The sequence below is a fragment of the Callospermophilus lateralis genome, chromosome 6 (genome assembly GCF_048772815.1).
Source record: "Callospermophilus lateralis isolate mCalLat2 chromosome 6, mCalLat2.hap1, whole genome shotgun sequence".
Lineage (NCBI taxonomy): Eukaryota > Metazoa > Chordata > Mammalia > Rodentia > Sciuridae > Callospermophilus > Callospermophilus lateralis.
Genome location: NC_135310.1, coordinates 18,459,676 through 18,476,959, shown reverse-complemented (window position 1 = coordinate 18,476,959; position 17,284 = coordinate 18,459,676). Strand labels below are relative to the sequence as shown.

General features: G+C 36.2%; 1 long non-coding RNA gene across 1 annotated transcript in view; it reads left to right on the top strand.

Moving 5' to 3' along the window:
* The first annotated feature begins 2,044 nt into the window (after positions 1-2,044).
* Positions 2,045-17,284, top strand: part of LOC143641770 (uncharacterized) — a 66,436-nt gene continuing 51,196 nt past the window's right edge. The window contains exon 1 of the long non-coding RNA XR_013155495.1: positions 2,045-2,116. This is a non-coding gene — a long non-coding RNA (uncharacterized LOC143641770). The remainder of the gene's footprint in view (positions 2,117-17,284) is intronic.

Here is a 17,284-nt window from a genome sequence, read left to right as displayed (position 1 = left end):
GACCCCCGCACACACCCCGCGCGTTGCATCTGGGATCTTTTATGAGGAGAGCTGTCAGGGGAGTAGGTAGACGTTCAAACGCAGGCTGTGGCTCATCAATGGCTTTTTCAAACATTAAATAGAAAATGGCAACGTATTCTTGGAATCGGGCCATTTGTGTAATGTATATGGTGTAGAAGTGTGTTTAAGGTTTTTTTTTTTTTATTTTGCCATGAATAGCAGATAATACATTTAAGAAGGAATGATAGATCATCCCCGCGATTTCCTGTTTATTGCATTAAGGCGCCGGTTTCCGGGGCTCCCGGACCCGCTTATTCCTGGGGGTCGACGGGGTTGGCCTGGGCCCCCGCTCCGCCCGCGCCGCCGCTGCGCTTTGTCTGCCGTGCACCCAGCTTCTGGGAGCGGCGGGCAGACATGGTGGCGGCGGCTGCCCCTCCTTGGCCCTGGCATGTCGCGGCCTCCCCTGCGCTTCCCGCCTAGCTGCTGCTGAGCTGCGGCCCTGGGGCGGCGATGGGGTCGTGCCGGGGCAGCGGGGACTCTGTGGGCGCTTGAAGGCGGGCCGTGGGCGGAAGAGGGAAGGAGGCAGGCGCCGCCCAGCCTCGGCGCCCGCCGCCCCTGGCCCGCCAGCCCCATTGTCTCTGTGGCCTGATGGTCCCGCCGGCCTCTACTGAGCGGGAAGGGCCGACTGGCCCTGTCGCTCTGTGCTGTGGGGTCCGCGGAGCTGGAAGGCTGTCGGGACGTGGTGGGAGCGGCAGAATTGGACAGGGTTAAAGGGAGAGCTCAGCTGGTGCCGGGCAGGGCCGCCAGGGCTACAGCCTGGGCCACGGGGACTCGAGTCCTGAGGGGAGGAAGCCTGCGGTTCTGAATGTTCGGGACTTCTGCCCCAGAGACTTCGTCGCCGGGACTTAGGAGAACAGATTCGGGACAGATATTGAGATTTTTGCCAGGTCATCTCTGCCTGGGCACAGTTAATCGGTGTGATATTTAGTGAATTTGGTTGAAGCTGTCCAACTGTGTTGAATCAGCGTGCCTAGTCTCAAGGGTGCATCGTGAAAACTGAAACCAAAGGGATGATTCTGGCCTGCTTTGTGTGTTGTCCCACTTCAAGCTTGTTTTCAGTACACAAATGTTTGATTCAAAGCTGATTGGACTGTGGCGAGCAGAGATCTGTTCAAAGGAGGGCAGAGAGCACAGTACTTCTGAAGGGGGCTTGATAATGTGGAATTATTTTCTCTCTCCGGACACTGGGTTGCTGGTTGAATTCAGGCAAGTGTTACTTTCTGAAGTATAATTTTAATCTGCAAACAAGTTTCATGTAGTCGGTGGATCATCCTTGTAGACTGCCATCCCGAAATTAAAAACTCATTCTAATTTATCATGCAGAAGTTGGTGCTCAGAAATTCTTTTTTGCTCGTGTTTTAAATCACGTAAAAACACACCCAGCTTGGTTTAAATTTCTTCTGCCATATTTTGACACTTCCACTTTCAGGCTCAGACTTTAAGGAAACTGAAGACGGCTGTATCTTGTTTTTGTAAAAAACAAACAAACAAACAAACAAAAAAACAACAAACTGACTCCACGTTAACACAGTGACATATTAGGCAAGCATGACATTGTTTTGTATTTCTGCAGATCTTTTTAATGCTTGATTAATGGAACACCGCTGGTTGTGGTATCATACCACATAACATCTGGAAAACTCCACTTCTGTCTCCCTCCTTTTTTAACACAGAAGTGTGTTATTCCTGTCTGTTTTCACTGTGAAAGTCATATAAGGATACTATCCAATACACATTTTAAAAATCAAAAAAAAAAAAAAAAGAAGGAATGATTCTGGAGTTGTGTTGATAGTTGTCATTCCTGTATTATTGAACCAGCTTTCTGGTCTCATAAAAATACATATCATACTGAAAACAAACACAGTTAAGTTCTCTAGGTTTGTGTTTTTTAATTCTCTAGTATTCTTAATTAAAGATACTGGGGTTTGGTTTTCTGACTAAATCTTTTTATTTATTTTATTTTTTTTTAAATTATAATAGTGAGAATGAGTCCCTTTGGAAGGAGGTGTCTGAATTAAGAGCAAAGCATGCAAAGCAGCAACAAGTTATTTGAAAGGTAAGAAGCTCTTTTCCTTGTGACTATCATTTGCATTTGTTTAATGAGTAATGTGTGTAACACAAAAAACCTCTGTTGAGTAGTTAGTAATTGATCTTAGTTTTTTATGTATTAAGTACACAAAAGTAAAATTTTGAAGACTACCAAATTAAGCCAAGTGTTATATATCCTTTTTAACAACAGCAGAAACATTTCTCATAGATAATGATGGTTGTTCTATACTCTCATATAATATCTCATTAGCTTTTACCTGGCATAACAATTTTGAGATACTTTATTCTTGGGAGCTTAATTAATACACTAGCCAATTTCTTACCTCTTTTTATTATTATTATTATTATTATTATTATTATAAAACAGTCTGTGTTTTGTGGGAGATTTCCCCTTACTTTTTACTATAATATTCATAGTTAATTTTTAAATAATTTGACCCAATTAAGAATTCAAAAAGATTTTTCAGTGGATGCCATTATTAGTTTCTGCATAAAATCGTAATATAATGATTACCATAATAAAATAAAATCATTAACATAATGCTGTAAAATGACTCTTAGATTTTATATTGAACCTAAAATGTGTTCTTCTGATTTAATGTTTGCATATCAACTTTCATTTGTTAATAAGAGATGAAATATAAAAATAATTAAGGCAGCTATTTTTTACTTATGAGTAAATGGACTCTAAGCTGCAGGTTTTTTAATGGGAAGATGGGGGAGAGCTTCAGCTTGTTCCTATTTGGAAGGCCCTTGAACTAAAAATAGGTCTGTGACTGACAGGATCTGGGTCTAGTGGAGCAAACTTAGAGCAGAAATAAATAGTAATTGCAGCCTTTGGTCTGTAGTCAAAATAGATTCTTCTTCTTTTTTTTTTTTAATCAGTGTGCAAATGAAGGTTGAATATAGGAGAATTCAAATCTAAGTGTTTAGTTTAAATATGTGTTTTAAACATTTTTATTGGGGTCTCTAATGCATACCCCTTTTAAGAATATCTGATATAAAAGAAGACATGTATTTTAATATGTACTTTAATATTTTTCAGAAAACACAATTTTGATTAAATATTAACTTAAAATACACCTTCATCTGTAGGGTTTTTTTTTTAAACAAGAATTATTAGTATAATAGTTACATTGAATTTCAGTTTTTCATGAACACTAATATTTTTTCATCAAATTTATATTTAAATATATGTGTATTGGTGAGTGGATTTGCCTAATGACCTCCAGGCGATGAATTTCCCTCTTAAAACTGCTTTCATTGTGTCCCATAGATTCCGATAAGTTGTGTCTGTATTTTCATTTATCTCTAAGAATTTTTTGATTTCCTCCTTTATGTCTTCTGTAACCCCTTGATCATTCAGTAACATATTGTTCATTTTCCATGTGATATAGGATTTTCCCTTCCTTCTTTTATCATTGATTTCCAGTTTCATTCCATTATGATCAGATAAAATGCATGGTATTATCTCCACCCCTTTATATTTACTGAGGGTTGCCCTATGGCATAATATATGGTCTCTTTTTGAGAAGGATCCATGTGCTGCTGAGAAAAAAGTATATCCACTTGATGATGGTTGATATATTCTATATATGTCAGTTAAGTTTAGGTTATTGATTGTGATATTGAGATCTATAATTTCTTTATTCAACTTTTGTTTGGAGGATCTGTCCAATGGTGAGAGAGGTGTGTTGAAGTCACCCATAATTATTGTGTTGTGGTCTATTTGATTCTTGAACTTGAGGAGAATTTGTTTTATGAACCTCACAGCACCATTATTTGGTGCATAAATATTGATAATTGTTACATCTTGTTGGTGAATGGTTCCTTTTAACAGTATATAATGTCCTTCCTTATCCCTTTGGATTAACTTAGTCTTGAAGTCGATTTTATTCTATATGAGGATGGCCACCCCTGCTTGCTTGCGAGGACCGTGTGCGTGGTATATTTTTTTCCCAGCCTTTCACCTTCAGCCTGTGTATGTCTTTTCCAGTCAGATGTGTCTCCTGGAGGCAGCATATTGTTGGATTTGTTTTTTTAATCCATGTTACCAGCCTACGTCGCTTTATTGGAGAGTTTAAACCATTAATGTTTAGAGTTTCTATTGATATATAGTTTGTACTTCCAGCCATGTTTGATTATTTATCTCTCTCTCTCTTTTTTTTTTAATTTAGTTTGTTTCTCCATGATTAGCTTTCCCCTCTCCGTCTGTCTTTACTGAGGTACTTCCCACTGTTGGCTTTGGTTATTGTTTTTCATTTCTTTCTCGTGTAGTGTTTTGCTCAAGATGCTTTGCAATGCTGGTTTTCTGGCTGCAAATTCTTTTAGCTTTTGTTTATCATGAAAGATTTTTCTTTCGTTGTCATACCTGAAGCTTAATTTTGCTGGATACAGAATACTTGGTTGGCAACCATTGACTTTCAGTGTTTGAAATACGTTGTTCCAGGATCTTCTCGCTTTCAGCGTCTGTGATGAAGAATCCGTTCTTAACCTTATTGGTTTACCCCTGAATGTAATCTGCCTCCTTTCTCTTTTAGCTTTTAATATTTTCTCTTTGTTCTGTATATTGGATATCTTCATAACAATGTGTCTTGGCGTTGGTCTACTGTGATTTTGTATGGTCGGTGTCCTGTATGCATCTACAATTTGTATATCTGTTTCCTTTTTTATTTCTGGAAAGTTTTCTGTAATTATTTCATGTAGCAGGTTACTCATTCCCTTGGTTTGAATTTCTATTCCTTCCTTTATCCCAATGACTCTTAAATTTGGTTTTTTTATGTTATCCCATATCTCTTGGATGTTTCTCTCGTGATTTTTAACCAGCCTATCTGAGTTGGCTAGACTCTTTTCAAGATGATATATTTTGTCTTCATTATCTGATGTTCTGGCTTCTACTTGCTTCACTCTATTAGTGATACTCTCATTTGAGTTTTTAATTTGGTTTATAATTTCCTTCATTTCTAAGATTATTGTTTGATTCTTTTTTATAATCTCTATCTTCTGATAAAGATGCTTAACTTCTTCTTTTATCTGTTTATGTAATTCATTCTCAATGTGTTCTTTCGCTGCTTGAATTTGCTGTCTCATATCCTCGTTAAGGTTCCATTCCATCTGTCTAAGGTATTCCTTGAGTTCTTTATATGACCATTTTTTCTGATGACTCTATATCCTCCTGAATATTTAGGCTGTCCTGCATTTTTTGTACTCCTTTTCTTCCTTGCTTTTTCATGCTGCTCATGTTGCTTCTTGTTCTGTTTGACTGCTGAGTTACTCTTTACTCCTATTAATTTATTTGATGTAATTCCCGGCAGGCCTCCTTTCAGCGAAATTTTGCTAGAAGTTTCTCAGCAGGTCACATGTAGGTGTATGAATGGGTTTCTCTGATCCCGTTACTGCGGAGGCATTGAAAGTGCTGCCTCCTCGCCGGCCACCATGTTGGGTCCTCACATAGCAATACTTATTTGTTTCATGTGATATTATGGACATTTTTATATTACTTATTCAATTCTTCTATGTGGACCAATCTCATTTTAATTGTGGTATAGAATTTCAAAATACAGGCAAACACTAATCTATGCTCTTCCTATTAATAGCTTTAAGTTTTTTTGCTACTGAAAATAGTGCTACAATGAATGTTTTTATAAACAGAACTTTCTGTATAAATAGTATGGCTTCCTAGAGATATTATTGTTAGATCAAAGAGTCTATGCTTTCATACTTTTTATTAATTATGCCAAATTTTCCTCCAAAGAACTTGTATCAGTTTGTCAACCCACCATCAATTAGTAAGTGCTACTTTCCACATTTGCACTTTCAGTGAATATTATTAGTTTTTTATAAAGTGATACATGAAAACATCACATTCTTTATATATTTTTATAAGTACATTATAGTTATACATACTATTTTGGTTCATTTTTATAATTATACATGCATGGAATACAATTTGCTTCATTTAAGTCCCCAGTGCTTACCCCTCTCTTTTCTTTGTCCCACTATCCCCTTCCTCTACTCCACTGATCTCCCTTCTATTTTTATTGTATTCTTCATATCCACTTTTTTCCCCTTATTTTAACTTCCCCATATGAGAGAAAACATTCAACCCTTGACTTTTTGAGTCTGGTTTATTTCACTTAGTGTGTTGTTCTCCAGTTTTATCTATTTACCAGAGAATGCTACAATTTCATTCTTTTTTATGGCTAAATAGGACTTCATTGTATATAGATGCCACATTTTCTTCATCCATTCATCTGCAGACAGGCACCTGGGCCGGTTTCATAACTTGACTACTGTGAACTGCACTGTTACAAACATTGAAGTTTGGCTTGAAACACTAGAGTATACTGATTTCAGTTCTTTAGAAATATTAAGGAGTAAGGTAGCTGGGTCTTGTGGTGGTTCCATTGCTAGTTCTTTGAAAATCTCCATACTTCTTTCCGGAGTAGTTGTAGTTATTTGAAGTCCCACCAACAGTGCATAAGTGTACCTTTTCCCCACATTTTCACCAGCATTTATTATTATTTGTATTTATGATGACATTCTGACTGGAGTGAGATGAAATCTCAATGAAGTTTTGATTTGTATTTTTCTGATTTCTAGAGATGTTGAACATCTTTTTCATATATTTGTTAGCCATTTGTATTTCTTATTTTGTAAAGTACCTGTTTAGTTCTTTTGCCCATTTGTTAATTGATTGTTTTTTGGTGTTTTTTTTTTTTTTGAGTTCTTCATATATTCAGATTATTAATCCCCTATTAGAGGAGCAGCTGGCAGAGATTTCCCATTCAGCAGGCTCTCTCTTCATGCTCTTAATTGTTTCCTTTGATGTGCAGAAGCTTTAGTTTGTATCTATTTGATTAATAGTTAAGTTGAAGGAGCTATAAAGAATTAATTTAGGAACAGTAAGGGGAAGGGGGGATGGGGCAACAGCAACATTCAGTTTTCAAAGTATAGTAGTTAAGGTAATGTTTAGCTGGAAAAGGCGACCCCCAAATACAAAAGCTTAAATAGTTTGTAAGCTCTCTGTCTCAGCCCCTCCCCCTCCCTCCTTCAACCCTTCTCCCTCCCCTCCCTTCTTCAACCCCTCTCCTTTTTTTTTTCTCTCTTTCCCTCTGTCCCCCCTCCCCTACTCCCTGCCCCCCCCCCCACATCTCTATCTCTATTTCTATCTCTTCTTTCATGAAACCTTGACCAGTCTGCACTGGTAGGCCAGCTGTATTCCTGTGGCTATGTAGGGACTCACATAGCATTTGTAACCTCTTGTGTATTACCCTTATCTGCAGGGTGGAAGATGGGTTTCTGCATAGCTATACAAGTTTGTCTGTAGGATAGACCTACCTAAAAGAGAAAATGTTAAGTATGATTTCCAGCTAGATGTCTATAAATAGATTTTAGTGATGGAGTTTAGGACACACTACCCCAAAATACAGCTTTTGGCATTTGAGAAAACAGCAGAACCAGGCAAGCCAGTCTGACTTCCTTCCACCTTTCCTTCTGAAGCAGTTTATAAAAGAATTCTCTGCTCTTCCTCTAAAATAGATCATAAGAACCTCAATCTAGAGTGGTCTTTCCTATGCCTAAAAGAGAGGAAGGTCATAGAAAAAAATCTCAACAAAAGTGCAGGCCTTCGTAAGGTTTCCCCCAAGTTGTCTTACCATTAGATCATACCATTTTTGCTTTCAATCGTATTTCTGTACAATTGTCCATAAAAATCACTTTTCCTTTATCTTTGGGTCTTAATTTCTGAAGGGGCTCATGAAAAATAAAACTATATTAAATAAATATTTAAGTTTTTCTCTTGTTAATCTTTTTTTTTTCCAGGGGTCTTGGCAAAAAATTTTGCAATGAAAAAGGAAACAAATCTTTTCTCCGTGCATTAACAACTTTCCATAGTGAAAACAATGCTCCAGAAATCTGCTTCTCAAATGGAGATGGTTTCTTGTCCCCAAATTCAGTGGCTTCATATAGCATCTCCAGAGACTGAGAAAAAAACATTTTGTCATGTTAATAGTTTCTATGCTAGGAAACTGAGGCTATGATAATTTTCACCAGTCGATATATTCCAATATATTTGGAATAGTTGCCACAATTATTGAAAGTTTTGGGTAATTCATAATAATTCTGTAAGATCCATATAAACTTATTACTAGGGGCTGACTTGCATAGTCCTTCTTCAGGAAATTCCTAGGTCTGCAAACTTGAGTGGGAGGCTACAAATTGTGAACTCTCCCTTTGGTGATTCCAGTTATATTTCTGTTAACCTGACATATATTTTTTTCCAATTACACAGACCAAGTAATAGTTGTCAGCTGCCCATCTACTCTTATTCTGTAGAATTGTCATTAAACAACCAGATGTCTGCAGGTCAAAACATTGACTGCCATCCACCTCTATGGCTAATTATGGTAATTGCAACCACCTTTGCTTTGAAGGTTAAGCATTACCACATGGCCTTTCCCACTCCAAAATTATTCCCATTAAAGTGAGAGATCCTAATAAAAAGTTAGCATCCCACTTTTATTTTCAATTCACTGAAGAAAGCTAACATAGATAGAGCTTTTCTAGGATAGTGTCTCCTATATTACCCTGAGAGATTGTCTGTTTTCTGGCAATTCCTGATGGACATGTTGTCTATAATAAATCTACCTGGAGGTTCTCAATTCTCTAAGCTATTGGATACCTTCTTTCACATAAGAACAAGGAAGTTTTAGCATCTTCACATCATGAAATATTGGTTTTCTTTGAATCCAGGATTGAGTAACCAACAAAGGAAAACACTAGAGATGCTTAAAACTGTTTTGGATGGTACACTAAATTCAGAATACTGGGTAAGTATATCTCCATGGAAAATTTGGCTCAGTTCTTCAATATGTTTTATCTATTCCAGTTTAACTCTTTTAGAAAACATTCCTACACAATTCATCAGGTTCCTGATGATGCAATTTTGAAAGATTTTTTCAATCCTAATAGGCATACTTTGTTTCCTCTGGAAATAGGCTTAGTAATTTTCCAACTGATGGATGCTGGGATCTAGCTTTCTTGAGAGCTGATGGAGATGGGTCTTCAGAAGATCTGGTATTTCTTTGTGAGTCAGAATACCAAATGAGGTCATTGAAGCATCTTTATGTATATAAAGGTTATTTTTTTATTTTAATTTTTTTTAGTTGTAAATGGATCTTTTATTTTATTTTATTTTATTTTATTTATGTATTTATAATGAGGTGCTGAGGATGGAACCCAGGGCCTCACACCAGGCAAGAGTTGTGGCTCTACCACTGAACCACAACTCCAGCCTCTAAGATTATTTTTCTTATACAGGGAAGAGAGGCTACTTCTTCATGCAAAATGATCTTGGGTTGATGTGGGAAATTAAAGTTCACATTTTCAAATCAACCTAGATATCTTCATCCCAAGTCTCACAGTGCAACCTCTCAACCAATGCTCTGACTTTATTAAAAGGGCCTTGTTAGTGTTGTGTGTTTACCAAATGTAGCAATTCTACCACTGGCACAATTATATTTTTGGCAAATTCTCAGTCATGTCTGTCCTGTAGTTATTAATATAAATGGATTCTTTTGAGGTCATTATAGGAGTTTTATAGTTTTCTACTAAAGCTTTGGTTTTTAAAGTAAGTTCTTCCACTTATCCTTTTTGTTTTTTACTTCCTCTTTTTTAGGTTAAGGTCTCCAGAATAGTCATAAACAGTCACGCCTACAGTCTTTTTATTTAAAGTCAAAATTTTTTTATATTGTTTAAAAGTCAATGGATATTTATTTTATTTATTTATATGTGGTGCTGAGAATTAAAACCAGTACCTCACACATGCTAGGCAAGCATTCTACCCCTGAGCCATAATCCCAACACTACTCCTACAGTCTTTTAAATTCTTATATTGCCATAGAAACCAAATGCAAAATGTATGATATCTGGCCTTCTGTGCCATGTGGACACTGGTAATATCTGAGTAATTCTTACATCATGGCATAGCATTTTCTTTGAAGAAGAGCATGCATTTATCAAATAATTTAACAAACACAGTCTCAGAATACCAAATTGAGGATCTACTTTGTGTGGTTATTTTTGGTATTAAGTCCTTTATCAGTCAGAATCCCTATGGGAAACAGAATTTTACTCAGATGGTTTAAATGAAGAAGCTTTAATAATGGATTACTTATGAATATGTGTATAGGGTGTCAGGATAGTAAGTCATCCATAGACAAAGGTCAGTAGGAATGCATACCACTTACCAAAGAGTGACCTTTTGATCCAGAAGAGCCCAATGAGAACTATAATTATAAAGAGGAGGCTGCCTTGTGGAAGGCTTGGTTTTGAAAGGTTGGAGCTATTACTAATACACCTGCCAAGGCATGTACTCAACAGGGAACAAATACCCTGACCTCTCTCCTCACATATCCCAATCTTTTGTGAGTGATTCCTCAACTAAGCTGAAGTGAATGTTAACCAATAAGGGAAAACAGGAGATGTGCTCCCTGGGGGTCAGCCTTCTGTTGACAGAAAGAGGCAAGAGAAGGGAAAGATGGAGGGACATGGGGTGGGGAGAACTACAGTAAAATAGCTATCAACAAAGGTAGCTATCTCACATGTCATCTCATTTTATCCTTGTATGACTGGTATCAGTTTCCCCACATTTTATACAGAAAATTCATTAGTCAACTTCTTTTTACTATAACAAAATACCTGAAACAGCATACAGGATTTATTATGGCTCATGGTTCTGGAGGTTCATATCCAAAATTGATCAGTTCCTAATGTGAAAATTTTTAATTTCTGGAGAAAATGGCACATAATGATGTAAGCGTATGCTGAAGTAAGTGTTAATATCTCAAGGTGAGAAGCAGAAGGAAAGATGACAGGTTGAGGTCAGAACAGTGACTCAAATGGCTCCCATGAAACATTACTTCTTGAAGATCCATATCCCCTCCCAACACTATCGCTCTGGAAACCAAGCTTTGACCCCTTGGGGACCTTCATCATCCAAACTATAGCAAAAAGTGAGGGTTAAACTGGCTAAGTTATTTAAGATCACATACCTAGTAAATGGTCAAGTCAAGAAGGAAACCAGATTTGTCTAGTACATAGTTATATATCTTTCTCTGCTTTACCATATCATGACTTCAATATTTGGTGTTGACCATGGAAATTAAGGATAATGGAAATTGATGAAGTTGGAGATAGAAAGGCAAAAACAAAACTTATACTTTTAACATTCTTGAAACAAATAATTTTAAATTTTTCTGTGTGTGTGGTGGTGCTGGGGATTGAACCCAGTACCTCAAGCATACTAGGTTAGCACTCTACTGCTGAGTTATATTCCCAGTCCAACACTTATTTTCTTAATAGAACTTATCACAACCTGAAATTGTTGACAAATTTATCATCTTTTTTCTTCACTAGAATGTAAGGTTCATGAAGGTTTTGTTTTTCTCCATTTTTGCTATAATAAAAAACGCTTGCTAAACTGAAAAGAAAATGAATAAGTAAATGAAAGGGTAAAAACATATGCATCTTTCTTTAGACACGTTAGAGCATAGAATTATATCCTAATATTTTAATTTGCAAATAAGCTTGAAAACCATCCAACTTTTCCTTAGTATTTCCTGGAAAAGAGATATCAAGTATATAGGTATCTATTCCCTTGTTAAACCATCAGTAATAATAGTTATACCTATACAAAAGACAGTTGATTCTGGTTTTGTTCCAACTTTTGGCCTCAATAATAGCAAAGATAATAACCGGACTGCAGTTATCTTTTAAAAACTTACTAAGAAACATCAAATAATCATTATCTCCATTATTTAAGATAGAAACCTTTTATTTTTTTTTCAATTTTTCTTCATATAAACAAGTTTCCAATTAAGTCATCTTTTTGAATGTCTTTTTTCTGTGTATAGTTCAAATTTTTAATAGTTTTCTTAAATTGTTAAAAGTTGAGGACATAACCTTAATGTAGTACTTCACACTGACTTATCAAGAACAAATTAGGATAATTGTCTCCTTTATTTGAGGAAACAGCTTTCTATTAATAAATGTTTCAGTAAAAATAATTATCTATTCATAGTCATATTCTGTTGTTGATTCAAATTGAAAAGAGAACTAAACAGGCCTGTAGGTCTTAAGAGGAATCATAGATTTGTGCCTGCTTTCATGAATTCCTCTAAGCCACCTTGAGAATGTGCTTTGTGTAGCTTCTGGATTTAGGAGTATGTGTATTCATACAGAGTCCACTTGAAACGATATAAGGCTGGGACCAAGCACAGCCCAACTTCAGCTTGCAGCAGTCACCCCAGACAAACCACAGACACAAGGAAGGAAAAGCAAATACTTTGGGCTACAATGCATTAAACTTCCGTATAGTTTGTTCTAGTCACTATAGCTGATTATGGAGTTACCTTGGATTTGGGGAACAAAATACATGCCAAAAGAAGAGATAAGAAAAAACAAAGTTTAGAGTGATGTCAGGATAGATGCACAGGAAAAAACCTCTCTTTTTAAAAGTTGAGAGAGGATGAAAGTCATTAATAGAAACCAGTGTTCCCTTTGCCTTCAGTTCCTGGAAATCTCTCAAACACTGGATTAAATTCATAGTTATCTACCCATACTAAAATTTTAGTGTTTAGGGTGTCCATTAATGTGACTAGGAAATAAAAGCTATCTAGAGGCAGAGGAATAGTCTATTTTTCCTAAAGAACATTTGAGAAATGAAGGGTGGGCATGCATGGGCTGTGATTCAGTCCGCATGAATCACTCCTTCTGGTGAAAGTCTGTGTGCCCCTCAATCAGGTTTCCATGTTAGAGATCCATTTACAGATTATAGTGTATCTGGTTTTTATATTCCAATCACATGCCATGGAAAAACAATATAAACTTGGAAAAGAAATAAAAGGAAAAGATCTTGTCTTGGGAAAAAAAAAAAAGTTTTCTGCACTGTACTGTGAGAAACCTTCACTGTGAGTTATCTATTTGTTCCCATCCTGACAGGAGAAGCTGAATGGAAGATCTAATCCACTATTTTTAAAACTGGGAAATTAGAAAGTTACTGGTCAATGCTTTCATGGATGTATAGCTAAGGAGAAATAAATTCAGTTATATTCTTTAACTCCTGCCTCCCCCCAAGAGTGATGGCTCTAATTTAGTGTGACCTGCTGTCAGCTCAGGAAATTTCCACCTTGAGATTTTCCTAGCAGAGTCAAAATCAGTCACAGTCAGAAAAAGAAAAAGATTGTTTTTATGAGAGTGCCTGAAACTGCATTTAAATTCTGTCTTAAAAAGTTGCAAAGTGCTTGGCTAATGATTTTCCATAGTGTCATTTTTAAACTATTTTGGCATGCTCTATGAATAGTACATACATTTACTGTTCAAAAACTAATAAAAAAGCATTATAATTCTTGGAATAGAGTGTCTTTGAGAAAGCAAAAATCTATCCCAGGATGCAGACATTATCCAGCTTATTAGGGTGACAGATAGGCCTGTATAGACCCTGGCAGAGCAATAGATTAGGAATAAAACAGGAAACAGGCTGGTCTCTCAGGCAAAATAATGATATGGGTTCCAGGTGGAAGGAACACTGGGTGGGTTTTGGAAATGTCTCCACACCTTTCCCCAGCTGAGTTAATAATACATTCTCCAAAGATGTTCTTTCTATACAATTCTGGGGCTAATATAAGAAGAGTCTCAGGATCCATCTATTCTCTTTTTATTTATTCCCCCTGGTTCTGGAAGACTGTCCAAGGAAGCCCTGTAAAGTAGCAAAGACAACCATTTTGGTGAAGGAGTTGTAAAGGAGATATAAATTCATTATTAATTACATGGTGGTATGATTTGGATCTGGCATGTCCCCCAAGGCTCACGTGTTAAGGGCTTATTCCCCCACTGCAGCAATATTTGGGGTAGAGATTTGGGAAAGTGACTGGATCATAATGGTTTTGACCTCATCAGTGAATTAATCTAATGCAAGATTCACATTTGATGGCATTATTGGGAGGTGGTAGAAACTGTAGGAGGTAGGACCTAGTTGGAAGATGTAGGTCACTGAGGATATGCCCTGGAATGGTATATCTTGTTTCTGGCCCTTACTCTTTCTCTCTCTCTCAATTTTTTTTTTAATATATAAAGACAAGAGCTAATGGTCTTTGGTGGTAATGTGTGTGTGTGTGTGTGTGTGTGTGTGTGTGTGCGCGCGCGCATGAGGATCAAGAGTACTGGTGGTGGAGAGATGTGGAATGTGCATTCAGTAGGTTACTTACTTTTTGAGTCATTATACATAATTAAACTGGCAGTTTATGCAGTTTATGCAGCTATATGCAACCTGAAACTCTCTCAATGTTGGGCATGGGCATTAAGATACAGCTCCCAGCTACTTGTATCATCACAAGGGCAAACAACCAATACTCTGTAGTGTATTGTGTTGCTAAGCTTGACTGTTGGTAGATGCATTGTATTAAATACTTTGTCTTATGATGAGAAGATTTTAAACTTATGATGGATTTCTCAGGAAGCGATTTCATTGTAAATCAGGGGGCCTTTGTACATGGAAAATTATATGAGGAATTGGGAAGTGTAAGGGAAGGTACCAAAATGATATATCCTGATGGTACTCTACAGTGTAAAGATTTCAGGAAGGAGCAACTGAAGGAAGGAGATGAACAAGGAATCTGATAAAGAAATTCAGTAAGAAAAAAAAATGAGGATTTGAACCAAGTCAGTAGAAATGAACATTAAGATGTTGCCAATGAGATGAGACGACAATGAGAAAGGAAGGACTCTTGGGCTTCTTGTTTGAATATCAAGGGAAACACAGAACACAGGAGGAAGAACAGACTGTGAGAATGAGGGTATTGGAGGAGCTCAAGAGATATCTTTGTACAGTGTAGTTTCATGTGTCTATGGCATAGCCAACTGGAATTATTTATAGGAAATGAAATGTATGACGTTGGAATTTAGGGAAGTGATAGGATATGGCCAAAAAGAAATGCATGCCTCTTTGAATTGATCATCAGGTAATTAAGAAGGAAATGGCTTGTTAAGGATATTTACCTTCTTAGGAAATGTAAAATAACTAATATTAGGGCCCAAGCATCATATATGGAATGAGCTAGTAAAGAGGAGACTGGGGAAAATGTCAGGGAAGGAGAATTTTAAGGTGAAGCCAATTTCAGAGAAGATGGGAAGACATCTGTTTTATATCAAGAAACAGGAGGTCATCCAAAAGATCTGCTAAGAACAATACAATTTTGTTTTTCTTTGATGAGCAAGGAGATCAAGTGTCGGTGTAAGATCTATGTCATGCTTTCATTCACTGAACTTCCCAGACTAGTAGTTATAATTCCAAACTTCCCATTTCAAATCTGTTCATTCCAAGAACATAAATAAGAAGTGTGTCAAAAAAGAATGTAAGAGACTAGGGAAGCTTGGTGGCGCACACCTGTAATCCCAGCAGCTCAGGAGGCTAAGGCAGGAGGATGGTGAGTTCAAAGCCAGACTCAGCAAAAGTAAAGTGCTAAGCAATTCAGTAAGACCCTCTCTCTAAATAAAATACAAAATAGGGCTGGGAATGTGACTCAGTGTTTGGGGGGGTATTATTGCCTTAAGATTAAATAAACAGCATTAAAGAGATTCCGTGTGTGTGTATGTGTGTGTGTGTGTGTGTGAAGACAAAGAAAACATTATATATTAGACAAAGATTATTCACAAATATCCTAAGGAAATTTACTAGCAGCTTGGAAAAAAAATTTTAACTCTTAACCTTATATATTATGTCCACATTAATTTAGATGATTAGAAACCTTAAATTTCTTTTAAAGTATAGAAATTAGAAAAAAGTATAAAGGTAAATAAATGATTGGCTAATTTTAGAATTTTTAAGTATATCCAAAGGTCAAAATCAGTGAAAGAAGCCAAATGAAAAAAAATACTTTTAAACAAATAACTTCATGAAATGTATATCAAAAGAGTTAGTTAACATTTTCAAACAAATTTTGAAAAAATAACATATTAGAAAAAAATCTAAGAAATAGTACAAATGGAGTTAAAACGTCATCAATAGAAGAGGATTTGTAGAAGATGGTGGAATAAGACATCTGAATTATAGCACCTTCTAAATTCATACACCGAAGCCCTAAGCCTCAGTGGGATACATTGGAGATATATTTGGATATATAGTTTAGAAGAGATCATTATGAGATTAGTATTCTTATTTACAAAAAAAAAAAAAAATAGACACTAGAGAGCTTGCTCTTTTCCTTCATCACATGAGAGAATAATCTGTAAGCCAGAAGGAGTCCTCAAGAGTGCTTGACTGTACTGGCACCCTTATCTCAAACTTCCAGTCTCCAGATTACATGAAAATTTGTTTATTAAGCCACACAGTTTAGGCATTTTAGTATAGCAGACCAAGCAGCTAATACAGAAGAAATTTAAAACAGCCCTCTGTGCTGTATTAGTGAAATCATGAATTTGTTTGTTACTGTGCAACATACGAATACATTTTAAAACAATTTATTGAACACTTTATTTTATATTTTCTTCAAAAAGCAAAGCAGAGTATGTCACCAGGGTATTCTGGAGACCATCCACTCTAAGGAGATTATTTCCATGTTATATTTATAAAGGCTTTAAAAACCACAAATTGTTATTTTGAAAGATTTTCACTCCTCAACTTTCTAAATTGTACCTGATGTGAAGATAAACAATCACTCCCAGGATTGCTTCAAAAAGAAAAATATTGGAAAGTAGTGAAACCAGTCACTATATTGGGGTTTTCTATTTCTTGATCATTTTAGCATGGTATATGTTAAAATAAAAATATTTCATTTATCTATAGAGCATGTTCAGTAGAAGGCCAAACTATTGTAATCTGAGATTCTGTGGTGATAGTCTCACTTGTAGTGTGTCACAAAGAATTACTTTAAAAAATTCTAATAACTATATTACTTACTTATTTTTAGACATGACAAAATAGATACTTCAAACGAGACTTCATTTGTATGAAAATGTAAAATACATAAGATATTTACCATTAAATAAAGTCAAGCATATTGTGAGGAGGGAAATGAACATTCTTTTTTTTTTTTTTTTTTTTTAAGTTTGCAAAGTTGATTCAGAAGAAATTTTTGTCCTTCTAAGAGATGTTTTTGGTAAGAAAACTGGGTTATCA